Genomic DNA, 15,078 nt, shown 5'->3' with positions numbered 1-15,078 from the left:
ATCTAGTAAGTCAGAAGTATATTAATCCATCAATGGTTACTTAAATCTATAAATACTTTGGCATGGAAGTTTTATATCCAGCTTGACACAGTAAGTAATACTTAAAAGATTCACTAATGCCCCTCTAATAACAATCTGGTTTAATATAAGCAATGTTATTTAAACAGCTTGTATAGTTTATCCTCCTGGATAGCACATAGTAGAATAACGTGTCTTTCCTAGCATGTTCGAGGTTAACTTCATTTTTTTTTTTTTTTTTTTGGTAAAAATTCCAATATTCTCATGCTGGATTATTCAAGGTGCTAAATTTTGCAGTCTTTAAGCCAAATAAACATTCCTTGACAGTACCTATCACATTTAAAATAGTGATTTAATATTTTCCTCATTTTGTGAACTTGTTTTCAGTTCAAGGAAAAGCAGCAATTTGGGCTCTTTCCTTATTGTGAAATGTGCAAGGAGCATGCTGAATCCCTAGTAATCAGGAATTGGAACATAACATAGCTCTTCCTTCAAAGGTATTCTAAATTCGGTCTGATTAAAAAATATCTTCCTTGATTTTGGCTCTAGTATAGTAACTGCAAACTAAGACCAGTAAACAAGTATAAAATATGAATTTCTTGTGTTAGAGCAGAAAATAGGAAGAAGGAACTTCAAAGCAAGTGGTAATAAGCCTTTTTGCTTTTTGAAAGGGACTTTGTGAAGGTATGTTTTTTAGTCTTTTGAAAAGTAGAAGGTGGTAAGCAAACTTTAACTTCAAGGTTAATTCACTTAGTTTTTTTTTAGCAAAGTTCTGTGGTCATCTCTGTGAAACTGAAGTTTTCACAGAATTGGAAAATGCAAGTAAATGTTCCTTTTATACCTCTGGAGCCAGACTTGGCCTTCTGCTGATAAAAAAGTACAGTCTGTAGGCTACTTTAAGACAAGGCACTTGGGCATCACCTCTTTTCCCCCTTGTCACCCAGCTACAAGGCTTTTTTTCTTTTCTGAAATAAGCTACTAGTTAAAACTCTGTAGTACATAGTTCTTCAGCTGATGTTCTCCACAGTCCTTTAGAGTTGTGCTTTACTTGATAAACTATTCATGAAACAACGGGATTTGTTGCTTTACTGAGCAGCTGACCAAATACAGTGAAAGGAAGAAAAAAATGCTGCAGCATCTACCTGATGTGCAACTAGCTAGAAAGAAGAATCTGGAAAGTTGTCTCCAACTAATCACTGCCTTCAGAAATACAGTGAAGAGGCTTATGAACCCTTGGAAACTTATTACATGCCAGTAGGCTGGCACTCTAGTAAGGTAGTCTGCTCTAACAGGCCAGGTGAAAAATGACTCTCCAGTTTGCTTCTTGGCTCCTACTGAGTAAAGGATGACAGGAGGGCATTTACTACTTTTTGCAGTTTCACCTCTCCTCAGAGGCATCAGACAGCACTTTGATATTTGATATTGATCATTTTCCCAAGTTCAGCTGCTTTAAAAGTGAGGCTCAGCAGCAGCATTTTACAAGTAAAGCCATAAAAAATGGCATGATTACAGAAAGTATGTCAGAAAAGAATCTGCCATCCCATGCGTGCTTTGCCTGCAGCAAATGGTCTGGTGTTTCTTGCGTAAGGATAGGCACAAGTAGCAGTGCTGGTCATGCCTGCTACAGTGTGGGAGTAAATGATAAAGGAAATTATATTGGCTGTTTCTGTAGGAGAGTGGTATGGTATTGTAAAACAGGGATAAAGAATGGAATCCAGAGACCTAGTATTTCCAAGTGTGGAAATACTTCATATTAAAAGCAAGTTCATTAAGCAAGCCTAGCCTCAGGCCAAGGAGATGTATGAGCCCTCATCCATTTGCCAGGAGTGCAGAGGTGCTTGCCTGACTTCTGCTTGTCTTGTGAAGCCAGGAACCATGCTGCTTCTTTGCTTATCATGGAATAGAGAAGTCCTTCCACAGTCTCTGGACTGCCTGTTATGGATTTCAAGTTGATGCATGACTGGACCAGTACAACTAATTTCTTGGCATGGCTGTTCACTAAGTAGGGTGAAGTTCTGTGTGATGGCTGAGCTGATCTAGCAGTTCCCTGCTGTTGAAAGGCATAATGGTACTTCATACTATGTACAAAAGAGACACTGGGTGTTGTGGGGAAGGGGAGAACAGGACTGCCAATCAGCACTGACAAGCAGAGTAGCTGGTCACTTAAAAACCAAAAAACAACCTGAGATTTTGAGAACAAGCAAGCATGGTAGATTAATTGGTGGATATATATCAGGGACCAGTTTATCTACCACTGCATGCTTCTGCCAGTCAGTAATGCACTGGATCAGGGAGTAACCTCACTAAGATTAGAATCTGAATTCTGTTTGACACCACAATAATAACAGGATCTCTCTCTTACAGGAATCCCTTTCTGCAGCCTCTGTAGTCAGTATGCTGAAGGGGAATTGTGAAAAGCAAAAGTGAGTTAGTATTCCTGCTTTGATGGTGAAATAAGCTAGGTAGTTAAAATACTTGTCTACTGCTGTGCTGGTTTAAAGGTAAACCAGCAGGGGAAATGAACTCAACTCAAAGGAGAGATTATAAGTCAGAATAACAATTTAATAAAATAATACAATAAATACGATTATACAGACAAACAGTTGTTTTTAACCCACAAAACCCAAATGTATAACCCAGCACCCTGGGGCATGAACAGAGTGGTGTTTGTTGGGCCCCCTGAGTCCAAAGTAAAAGGAGAGGGGAAAACCTGCTGGTGAGAGCGCTGTTGCAGTCTGGTCAAGAGTGGTGGTTGCAGTCTGGTTGAGAGTGGTGGTCTGCAGTCTTCCTCTGGATCCCACGAGTGATTAAAAAAGTCCCAAGACTCCAAGATTATATATCCTCCAGTTCAGGCAGGAATGCCCAGTACCTCCTTCAGGGTGGGGAGTTCCACAACCGGTGTGAGGACAGGAGGCACCCTCCTATCTCGCAGGCCTCTTAACACCCAGTTTATAGCCTGAGGAGTCAGGCTGCTCTGGGCAGAGGGTGTAAATGGTCTATTGATAAGTTTCTGGGGAACGGCATGGAAGGCTATAGAATACACAGTTTTGGGTTACACCCATACAGTGATGAACTGGTCCCAGCTGTTCTAACTAGGACAACTGCTATTTCTATGATCATGTTCTTTTAAAATAGACCAAAATCTTGACATCCGTCACGATGCATCATAAGCAGGGCGGGAAAGTAGCAGCATCTCCATTGTTAGATCAGTTGGCTCTTGTGTTTAACACTGTTGTCATGTACAGGGGAGAAAAGCTAAGTAGTAGCAAGACCACCTTCTCGTCTTTGTTAGTAACTAATAAACCTGTTACAGCAAAAGGAGACTTGACTACCCACAGTATTTTTTAGGTTGAAAGAACCACTAGATTTTTCACTTGCATTAGAAAAGCATAAGAAAGTTGCAAATTTGCTGGTTGTAATCCCATTACAGTATGCCAAGCAATTTGTGCTAGTTTGTGATGTGCTGCTCCAGCTGCTTTGCTTTAGAGTATATAAACAGTTACATACATTTGCAATCCCCACTGAGTAAGGGCCTTATTGTACTAAAACTCAGCTACATTGAAAACTCAAACAATCCATCAAGAACGGTAATAAACAGTAAAATCGAGGGTAGCTGGGTTACAAGTACAGAGTAATTTCAAGCTCCTGCTTTTGACTGCTATGAAGCTCTTAAGTGTCTTCTAGACCCTGGTGAGCACTGAAACAAATTGCTTTACCATTATCATAAGTTGGGGGGGCGGGGAGTATTTGGGGGATCAGGTAGCATAATTTAGCAATTCTCCAGCATGAGACAGGCTATGGATGAGGCTGGAGATTCTCAGCATCTTTCTCAGGCTCACTGAGCATCTGAGCAACTTGCCTTAGGTACCCACTTGCCTCTGAAGTCCAGAAGTGTTGACTTCAGCATTTGCCTCAAGGTAAAATGATAAATAACTTGTACTAGCTATACATAAACTGCAAGAGTAAATCTGTTGAAATAGAAAATTTTTTTACACCTGTCATATTAGTCGATTCTCTCAAGTTTTCTACACTGAATGTATTGTCTGCTATAATGTTACTTAGTGTTGGTCAAATATAATGTACCATTCATGGCAATAGCAAGGGAATTAATCTGCCACTAAAATTCACTGAATGGAGGTGTTTGGGTTTGCGTAGAGCAAGGCAGCTCTCTATTCTCACCTATTAATAAATGCTTCTTCCTCACTGTGTCTGAAAGGGATTAAAGGTAAAGTAAGACCTGTCTGGATTTGTTACAGAAAAACATTGGATTCTAGCAATTAGTTTTCTGTAATCTGAACTATCTCTGTAGGGACAGTTTATCTGGATGAAGTCTGGGCACAGGTCCAATTCATAGGTTTTATTTCAACTATTTATGCTGAGTTTGCAATGACATGCAAGTAAAACTTGCATGCTGCATATGCCTTCCTGGTGGAGCATTAGCAAGGGTTTTGTTAGCAATTCTGTACACACCCTAGTTGATCTGCTGCTGTACCTCTTGCAGTGTCTCCACAGTCCTCCCAACTAAGACTGTTACTATGGACTGTTGCCTTAGCATCAGCCATCAGTGACACAGACACAGCTTCTGGAACTCTGTAGTTTCTGCATGCCTTGTGTTTGTGTCAGGTAAGTCAACAAGGCCCAGAGAAGTGAAAAATTTGGCTGTGTACTTAGCGGCTGTGTTTCTGGACTCTACCACTGACTAAATACAGCAGTTATACAGCCCAGATCCCTAGTGCACCTGTGCTTCCATCTAGTGTATTTAATTCCTGCTTCTGCATTGCTTCATTAACTGTGCAGGAAACAGGCTCCTAAATTCAATTTATTATCTTCTTAGTTACCTAGGGGATTGGGTTTCACACACACTGAACACAAGCCTCTTGCTCTGAGAGTCTGGGAAATATCCATCCTTGGAGATGTTCAAGAGCTGACTGGACACAGCACTGAGCACTCTGATCTGGTTAGACCCACCCTGAGTAGGATTTGACTAGATGACTTCTGGAGCTTTGTTCCAACCTAAATTATCTGTCATTCTGTTGGAGTCACTATTGAAACATCCCATATCATGAAAAAAAGGAAATCTAAGCTCTGAGTCCCTACTCTGACCGGTTTCATGCAGGCACTTGAAGTGTTCCCCAGGCCACCTAGAATAATGCTGGAAATGGCAGGCCATCAAGTATCCATGAGTGGATTTAGGTGACACAAGAATAGTATTCACTAGGCTACAGAAAGTGCAGCTGCTCCCCAGTGAAAAAGGCAGGGTGCAGAACAGTCAGATTTGATTCTGTTTTGATACTCTCTTTGTATGAATGAAGGTTCATATGGGACTCTGAGAATAATGCCTTGTCACAGAGATTTAGTCCCCAGAGGTCATCAGACTTGCCACCCAGATGCATCCGTACTCCCCCCTCTTTCCAGCCCTCAATAAATTAAAAAAGAAAAATCAGTGTAAGAGAGAAAAGGCCTCAGGAATCTCTGATGTACTGCTGAGGAAAGCTGAAGGACGTTGCAAAATGCCAGGAGAAAGTAAAAAGCGGGCCGCGAGTGGCAATGGAGAAGAAAAACAATCACACCTGTGCCTCCACCTCAATCCCCTGCAAATCTCATTGGAGACAAAGGCATCCTAATGCAGTAGCCAGTAATGTACTTGCAGGGGAAAGAGGAAAGTCAGTGCTGCTAGGACTAGACATAAATCTTGCTCCAAATTTCATTTTTAGTTATGCCTTCTCTCAGGTTCTGAGCAGGAAGGAAATGGGGGCAGGGAGAATATCTCTCAGCACGTTAACTTGGTCTCTGAGGTGATTCTTAGCTTGTTCATCTATTCCACTGGAATGTAGTAGAAGCACTAACCAGAGTGTAGCAAGCTGAGTCAGCATCCAAGTCTTCTCTTCAAAGAAGTGCATTTCTCGAATCCAGAATTGTTTCTTCTCCATTCTCATAATCTCTAGAAGTTTAGCCAGTGCCAAAACAATGCTGCTTTCCTTGCCTGGTTTGTAATGCTCTTCTACAACATACTTCTCAGCTCATTAGTATCCTTCTAGATTCTGGGTCAAGTAAGTTTAATTTCAATTTCTATCCACTTTATGTTTGCTTCCTGCTCATCATGACAGTTTTCTGCAGGTTTTCCTGTCTAAGTTTGTCCTTGATTGAACTTAGTTCAATGAAACAACTGCACCTGCAGCTCTAAATGAAGATTACCAGTCTTTCATACTGTGGTAATGATATCTCAGTCTTAATCAGATAAATCCTTTAATGCCTCCTAAAATTGCATTTGGGGTTTTTTGTGTTTACAACACAATTGTTTGTTGATCACTCTATTCCTTGCCTGTATCATCTCCAAGTAAAAGCATTTGTTATTCGTACAAATTGAAATAACTTCAGCTAGAAAGCTTGAGGAAGAAACACATGGGAATAACCAAGTATTTGATCTTAATGAGGACACTCGCCTTGGATATTCCAGGGAACTCAAAGCCTGTCTGAAATAAGCAGAGCAGGAGCTCTGTTTAACCACAAAACTGTATTGCTCTGCTTCTTGGCAGAACGGCACCAAATCAGGTCAGCTGTAGCTCCAGGAGGTATATAGGTACCTCCCTCCATCTTATAATTAATGGACTAAACATTTTGTTAGCATGTTGTATAACCTAAGCAGCTCTCTCCTCACATGCTGGCTCCACTGTCTGTCCCACTCCTCAGACCCCATTCTCCCTAGGTACAGGATGCATAGGCAGCTCACTTAGAGGCCCAGATTCCTCTTGTAGGGGAATAGCAGCCAGTAGAATTTTTATCAGCCTCCACCTGCCCCCAAAGACACTTCAAACAAAACATTTTAAGCTCCATAAATCTGGCTTCTCTGTTTAAACCGTTCCTGTAGAAAATTCATTACTACCTCCAGGCATGCTGTCTTTAGAAGTTAGACATCACTTAAATCTAGTTGCAGAGAGAATGGAGGTCCACCCTCAAAGGCATTTGGCACATAATTCAAATTGAAAAAAGCTACCTATGTGACTCACCTAGACTCTCCTTTGGTAGTGTAATGTAAGAATAAAATGCAGGTCCCAGGCCAATACCAGCTGAGCACTTTGGTCCAGTTCCCCCTTTCCCTCCTCACACATGCACTGACCTAACTCATATCTCCCGTCCTACCTTCCATCAAAAACTGACACTCACCCTAAGTAAGTAGTGCTAATTAGTTGATGCAGAGGATCCTCAGAGAATTTAAACACACCCTCTTCCTATTTATTTGGATAAGCCTTATAAAAAGAAATCCATCATGGCTGTTAAATCCAAGGATGAGGGTGTCAATGCATCAGAAGTTACTGAGGGCCCTGAGTGTGTTTTGGGAGAGCAGCATCATGCAATTGCCCTGTTCTCACATTTTTCCTTAGATACTTGGTGTGTGTCACTGACAGAACCAGGCGAATGGGCTCTGTAGCACTTGTATGTGATCAGATGCACATAAGCACTCTGATACTGGGGGGTTGTGTTGTATTTCTTTTTACTTAACAAACATCTTCCACAGATGTTTCGTAGGGAAGATGAAAGTGTCTATGCAGACCTAAGGTAGATAAGGAGTTGCAATATGTAGGGTTTTTTCTCCATGTATTTTGTACATATTTTCCTCATTGTTTCCAAGAGTTTGGTGTTTTGGGTATGAGTGTCATGAAAATGAGAGAACTGGAGATGGTATAACTCTAGCTGATACTGTTTGGGAGCTGCTTACTCATGGGCTTCATGAAGACTCAGAAAATACTTGCCCCAGAATGCAAGAGGTACTACAAATCAGTTGAAATACCTACTTCATGGCACTGGGCGGTTTTTAAAGTCACTCTTAACATGGCAGATAACTTTTTTTGGTAAACTTAAAAGTAGTTAATAATACTGATTTAGCCATATCCGCGCTTCTTGGAAATCTAATACTTCAGCACTCTTGCAATTACTTCTCCAGATAAGTTCTAGGGGCCTTGGCAATTGCTTGCTGCTGCTATTTTGATCCTATGCCCTAGGAGTATAAACTTAGTTATAGAAACTCCGAGTCCATTTAATGAACTACATGAATCAGAGACCTGCAATAAAGCCCAATTAGAAATGAGTGCACAGGGAATATTGATCTCCTTAAAAGCTTTTACAGCTTTCAGGATCTGCTTGGTCACTCATTGCTGCAGCAGGCACCAAGCCTTTCCTGCCACTTCCCTTTCATTAGCTTGCTGGGATTATGGTCAGATTAAGATGTGATTGAACAGATCAGGTGGCGGGGACCCTGGGTTATGAGGGAGAGCCCCCAGATAACCCTTCTCACACATGCTCACAGTCACCTGGGTCAGGTTTTATTACTATCTAATTCAGAGGAAATTCCTACAGCAGTGCTTGCTTTTCCTCTGAGCAACACCAAAAATCCCCTTTGAGATTTTATGATCTTTTTTACTAATGAACATGGTGTCTGGAGGCACTGAGTTCACAGAGGTCATAGATGATAGCATTACCATGCACAGCACATCCATCAGAGGGTCCACTCACTTGAGACCTTCAGCCTCGTTTGCAGTATATTACAGAATAAGAACCCCTGTGGTAATAAAACACTCATTATTCAAATAAGACATTTGAATAAGAACTTTAGAAAGTATCTGTGGCATCCTAGCCAAAACACAGCACTCAAAGTCAGATGATTTCAGACTCTTTTCTAGCTGTACCCCAGACAATGGATGGTGTCCAAAAGCCCAGATCCAAAGGCTGTAGGTGCGATGTGAATTGCTAGATCTCACACTGGAATCCAAAAAGCCTCTGTTCAACTGTTGTCCAAAGCTGGATTCACCTCAAATATGCACATCTGTCTTCACAATTCAGGATCTGCTTCAACACCTATCCAGAAGTGTTTTAATCTCAGCTGTGTTCAGACACCTCTGAGAGTAAGTGCTAAGGGAACTCATAAACAAGGTGTTCCTTCACTTTCCTTGATTTGATAAGCCTTCTCCAAACACAGCCATTGCAAATAAATGGAAAAATAAGAGTTGCTGCTTTCTCTATTTCCCCAAACAGTAAAGGCTTGTCTGGGGCTGGCAGGAAGGATTAAAGGCCAAAACACTGACTGTCTTATGGTGAGGATCTCTTGAAATCCTTGATATGGAATATCTGAGGATGGCCTGCATCAGTGTGAAAGTAATTATAGTTTTCTAGTAGCAGCTGGGGTATTTGCAGAAAGGTCCTGCATTCCACGCAGGACCTCCAAAGGCTGTTTATGAGTTTGAAATTAAATGGTTACTGAATAAAAATGCAAAGTAATTTCTGAAGCAATCTCAGGCTCCAGGCCTTGCTCCAAAGACACGAAGCTCTCCAACCACCAGGCTAGAATCATACATCCTTTGTTCAAACCAAGCTCTATTATCATGTGAGCTGCAAAGCAGAACAGCTTTAGCAGGCAGAACTAAGAACAGCTCCACTTTGAGCAGTCCCAGTTTCCCAAAAAATCTGTTCCTTCATTGACATATTGCATTGGTACAAGGATGGGAGTGATTCCTGACAGCCGTATCAGGTACAGGGAGCAGACCACTCCTATGGACTTCCCCCAGCAGGATGCTCTGCTTGAGGCGAGAAAGCTGCTCTACCAGCCTTGCAGCAGAATCCCCGTGGGATTCATAGTTCAATGTGTGCTAGAGAGGTTCCTGGGCAAAGGGGCTACAGCTGTGCTGGCAGCTGCTGGTCCTGTCAAGGGCTCTTGGATGCTGCAAGCAGCCACCAGTGTCTCAGTTGTGTCCTGTTCTGACCTGGGAGAGAGAAGCTGCAAAGACAGGCTGAAGCTAGCTTTTCTGCCACCCTGCCCCTCCAGGCTGAGCTCATCTCTGATTTGGGGGCCTGGTTTATGCTGGTTCCAGGTTGGTGTAGTTCACTGGCACTATTTATTTTTAATAAGATCAAAATGAAACTGGGAGTGGAGATAGGGAAGAGTTTTGCAGAAATCCAGACCCCCTCTCTCTCAGGACAAAGGATTTGTGCTCGAGAGGCTTCCCCAACTCTTCAGCATAGGCTCATTACTTGCAGATACCTGACAAACTTCTGCCACAAAAACTCAGAGTAAACAGAAGTGATGTGTGACAGTTAAATGTTGCTAATGAGCATCAGGTGTTTGCAGGGGAAAATGGCTCCTCGCCTTAGAGATGATAATTATTTAAAATATCTATTTAGCATTTAGATTGCTTGGGGGAAAAAGAGCTTGGAACAGTTGATTGCCTTGAAAAATGCTAAGATATTAAGTGGGTCTCTGAACATTGCTTTTATCTCCTCAGACAGAAAGCAGAGGTGACACTTCAGCTTTGGGTAATTAGAGGGACTTTGAGATCATTTGGTTGTCCTTGTCAGTAGCGTTGTAACAGTACAGTCTCCAGTTGAAGAACTGCACACAACAAATCTCGGCCCAGTAGCGTTTAAGAGAGAGAAAATACAAAAGACTGAACATGCTGCACTGAAGCCTGGAGACGAGCTGTGAAAGACCCAGCTTGAAGACCCTTTGGTATGCTTTTAGACTTAGCTACATCTGTTGCATTTTTAATTCCCCGTTTTCATTAACAAGTATGTTATGGCTTCTGCATCATCAGCTCTCACAGGCTGAGTGATTTAGACTAAACAAAACTCTTGGAGGTAAAGGCTCCATGAAAATCCTAGATATGGCAGGAGGTAAGAGTGAGGAGCCCAACTCCCCTGCAGCAGCTGAATATCTCCACTGTGCCAGTAAGCCTGGTCCAGGGGATGGTTTAAAACTACTAAGGGCTGGCTGAAAGGGCTGGCTGAAAGGGCAGCCTGCAAACCCAATATACCAGGTTGAGCAAACCCAACAATTTAGAATCAAGTCTCTGCTACAATTTGCTACTTTTCCTCAAAAATCCGAGAAATTACCTGAAAAAAATGACTTCTGCCTCAAATAGATCCCTCCACACCTGAGTCGCTGAAACACTGACATGCTTCCCATCCTGCAGCATGCTGAGCAGCAGAGGCAGTCCAGATGGTAAGCCCACATAGTCAAGCCTTCATCTACTGCTGTCATTAAGATGATTTTAACGGAGAGAAGTATCAGTGTATTAAGCAGTGTATTAACTTGAGATAGGTAGGGTGTGTCAAAGGGGAAGAGAGGTGATGCTGGATACTGAGGGAGGATCTGTACAGAGCATCCCCTGAACATTGTCAGTACAGAAGGCAAACCTGATTCAATATTAACTGTATTTCTCTCCTTCCTAGTATCTACTTCAAGATTTAAATGCTCTATCACCAGTTTCCTTGTGTTTGTTGCTGAAGAAATACCAAGGAGGATAACCACAAAGCTGCCCTCTAGCCCTCAGGCTCACACCTGCCTTTGTCCAGCTCTTTATTGGTGGTCCTGCCACAAAGCCAGTGGCTGGTCAGCAGCGTTCTCCCAGCCACTCACATTTCTTAAAGCCAACAGTATTAAAGTTCAGGAATTTAATCTGAGCAGGAACAATACTGATTGAGTCTGTTTCCCAAATGCGACAAGTGTATGCACAGTCTTGTCCTGGAAACACCCCCAGCCATCACAGGAAGACTTCTGTTCCTTTCACATTTCTTTCTTCTTCATCCTGTTGTTCTACTACTGATTGGACTGAAAGGCACTCATCAGGCATCTTCCCTTTTTTTCTACTCTAGAAACCATGGCCATATTTGTGTGTCTTCATAGCTATCTCAGTACTTCCCCTTCCACTGCTTTTCTGTTTGCCACAGCACTGGGAACAACACTGCTTCTCTTCAGCAAGGGTGAAATGCAAGCCATTACCTTCAAAATATACCAGCATTGATATGATTTCTAGTTTGCCCTCATTATATGTTGGGAAGACTGGGAAACAAGGTGTTTTGGTGGGTAAAGAAATACACACACACTCTGGTGAAATATAAAAAGATCACCTCTTCAAACAAGCTGTTCTCTGTGCTTTGTATGCAGCTGTCCCACTTTGAAACCTTTGTGGGAACTTCCAAATACAGCTATACTGCAGGGCCAGTTCTGGTTATCCTGATGCTGAAGGGAAGCCAATAGCAGACAGCAGCAGGTTTACAAGTTAAAACTAAACAACCATCAGGAGACCCCATGGCAGCCCCATGGGGCAGTGACACGACATGCCAGGGCGTGAGGTGAAAAGGGATCTCGAGTTGGGATGAAGCCTGTGAGAGCTCAAAACCACCCCAGGAGGCAGAAGCCACCATGCTTACAAGAAGCTCAGGCTGCTACAGAGAGGGATACTGAGATACATCCATCAATTGAAACTGAGATGAGGAGAAGGCAAAGCACCCCTGGGCTCTGAACACAAAATTCAGGAAGAAGATCCCTTGGAAAAGAAAGTAGAGACAGATCTGGAGGTGCAGAGGGATCCATGGGTGGCCTTTTGGGTCAGTGAACCTATTTTGTTCACTTCATGGTCATGAATTTGTGCCTCCCCCAGGCACTGGCCAGCTCATCACCCAGTGCACTGCTGCTGTTGTTACTGCGAAGCTCAACTCTGCTGCAGGCAGTGGTAAGCAGTGTTGCTGTACTAGTTTCCATGGAAATCAAAACCAGAGAAGCTGGTTTCCACCAAAATCGTATTAAAACCACAATTTTGTCCCAAGTGGATTATTTTTGTTACTGTTTCTCTTATTTATTTTTTTTTTTTGCATTGTGCAGTACAGATGAAGCTGGATTTACTTTAATGACTCAGATTTGTAAAGCACAAGTTTAATCAATATGTCAAGCAGAAACCGCTATTTCCATTCAGATGGGATGCCTCAAAAATAGGCAAGTCTGAACACTTACCCAGTGTCATTTTCAGCAAAGAAATACTACCTTGTTCTGGTCTGGTTTTAATTACTGGTCACTCACTGGTTAGATTTAAGCAGCATTTCTCAAACAGATGCAGATCAGTCAAAAAAGGAAAAGGTTGTTCACTTATCTCCTGTACTCAAGACTCCCATTGCCCAGTGGCTCCTTTGCAACATGTTGCAGCACAGAAACATTTTTTAACATAGCTCTGGGCTCTATCATAGACATTTGCAGAACACCTTACAGAAAAAAAGCCTTAGAAATGTTGATGGTTGCTACCTTGCACAGGGGCAATGCCTCCTGCCTGCGCATGGGCACTGAGTTCTCCACTGGAGAAGCAGAAGCCCAGCATGCTGCAAATATCCTGTTAATTTTCACAGGGCAGTGCTCTGCTGGCTTTTTGCTACTATAGCAGCAAAACAAACACACTGAAAACAAGGGGTTTTTTTAGGTATATCTAAACATCTAATTTCATTATTTGCAGTTCTCCAGGGCTCCTTTGCTTCTGTTTTAAGTGCTTACAAGTCACACTGAAGGACTAAATCTTAGGCCCCCTAAAAGAGAGAGATACAGGAGCTCTTCAGTTGTGTTCACCAAGCAGTAGAGACCAGACGAGAAAGGATGCAGGAAGCATATTAGGATGCTTGCCCAAAGGAAGAGCAGCAATCAGGTTTTCTGCACTTAGTATGTACTTCTAAAAGGCTGAAGAAGTCCAGTTAGAGGAATAGAGTTATCCCCTTCCACACACTCTGCAGCCCAGTAGCAGAGGGTTTTGAGAATGAAGAGACATTCCCACAAGGTCTCTGTATCAAGCAAATCCCTTTTAACAGACTGCAAAAAATGATGGTCTCTTAGCACCTAGATTTGTTACTGAATGTAGTTTGGAGAATACCTCTATTTTTAAGAAAATAATCTGCTTTGTGAGTGCTAAAATGAAGTATCTGAGTATTTAAAAAAACCCAAACAAAACAAACAAACATGCAACAAAACCAAATAACACATGATTTGCCTTGTTAGACAAAGCATCTACCAAATTTGACCCAGCTGTACGACTGCTGGGGACATGGTGATTGTATGTTTTCAGGCTCCTGCAAAGAAGTTACTCCCCCATAATTTTCCCCACACTTGGTTCTAGTTCCTTTTGAGACACCTGTTTCTACTCCAAACTCAACTCTACTCTTCTCAAACTCAAACTCAACTCTACATATGTCATGTACGTGTCAGACCACTGCATGTTTGACCCTATCCTCCTCAGAGGGTAACTCATTCTTCACTCATTTCTCCTTCCCTCCAAGCCCCCCCCCCTCCCAGTCTGGCTCTTCAGAAGATCAGTATATCATTTTCCAAGACAGGACTGATTAAAGTATTCCCATCCACCATTACAGCCTAAGAACTTCCTGGTTTCTAGGACACTTCAGAGATCATCGCTCAGGGTGTGCATGGCAGGGCTCCAGGGACACAGCCCAACTATGTTCTGCTACAGAAGCAGCACTAAGAGAGGAAGCCACAACTCCTCTCCTTTTTATTGAGTTCCCACAGCACTCAAACACCAGATATACCACCGGGCTCCATGGGGGAGCACTGGTTCCCCCCACACCAGCTAACTTCCAGAATACCTTCCCAAGACAGATGCTCTAGCACAGCTGCTTTCTGTAGAAGCAGACCCAGCTGATCCTAGTTTGAAAAAGCCTAGCAGGCAGTTAAGCCCCGATTTTAAAGTCTCCAACTTGACATTTCTGGCTGTTTTTATTTTTTTAAATAATGTGAGGTTAGGAAAGCTTACTCAGCCTCCTTGGGGAATTACCGTATTTGAGGCTCAGCAACACGCATTCAAGGAGGCATCTGTGGGTGGTGACGCTTCTCTGCCCTCAAGCCAGAGGTAGAAGTAAGGTCTCTGGGAGGCTTATGTAAAAAATAGGCAAGCTGATAACCCGAGGAAAAGATCAAGTAACAGGAAGAATTAATTCTCCCCACCCCCACCTATTTCTTTCAGCGCGTAAGTCAGGCCATTAATTGCCAGAAAGGATATTTGTCTTCCTATCCAGCTGAGAAGGACTTCTTCAGTCCTTTTCAACTGATATGCCATTGTATCCTAGAAGTATCTCTGCCAGCTCCAGCAGTATCCCTCTAGAAGCACCCCGGGAACCCATGCAAAGAACTGGGGTATGCACGTCTGGGGAACAAACCCAGTGAGAGACAGAGGAGAGGACCAGCAAGGAAGGATGCTCTTTTCCATTAGAGGAAGTTAGAGGGAATAATAACTGGCTGAAACA

The sequence above is a fragment of the Pipra filicauda genome, unplaced genomic scaffold (assembly GCF_003945595.2).
Source record: "Pipra filicauda isolate LSUMZ 115617 unplaced genomic scaffold, ASM394559v2 scaffold6_size6359152_pilon, whole genome shotgun sequence".
Taxonomy (NCBI): domain Eukaryota; kingdom Metazoa; phylum Chordata; class Aves; order Passeriformes; family Pipridae; genus Pipra; species Pipra filicauda.
Note: the sequence above shows the minus strand (reverse complement) of the source record.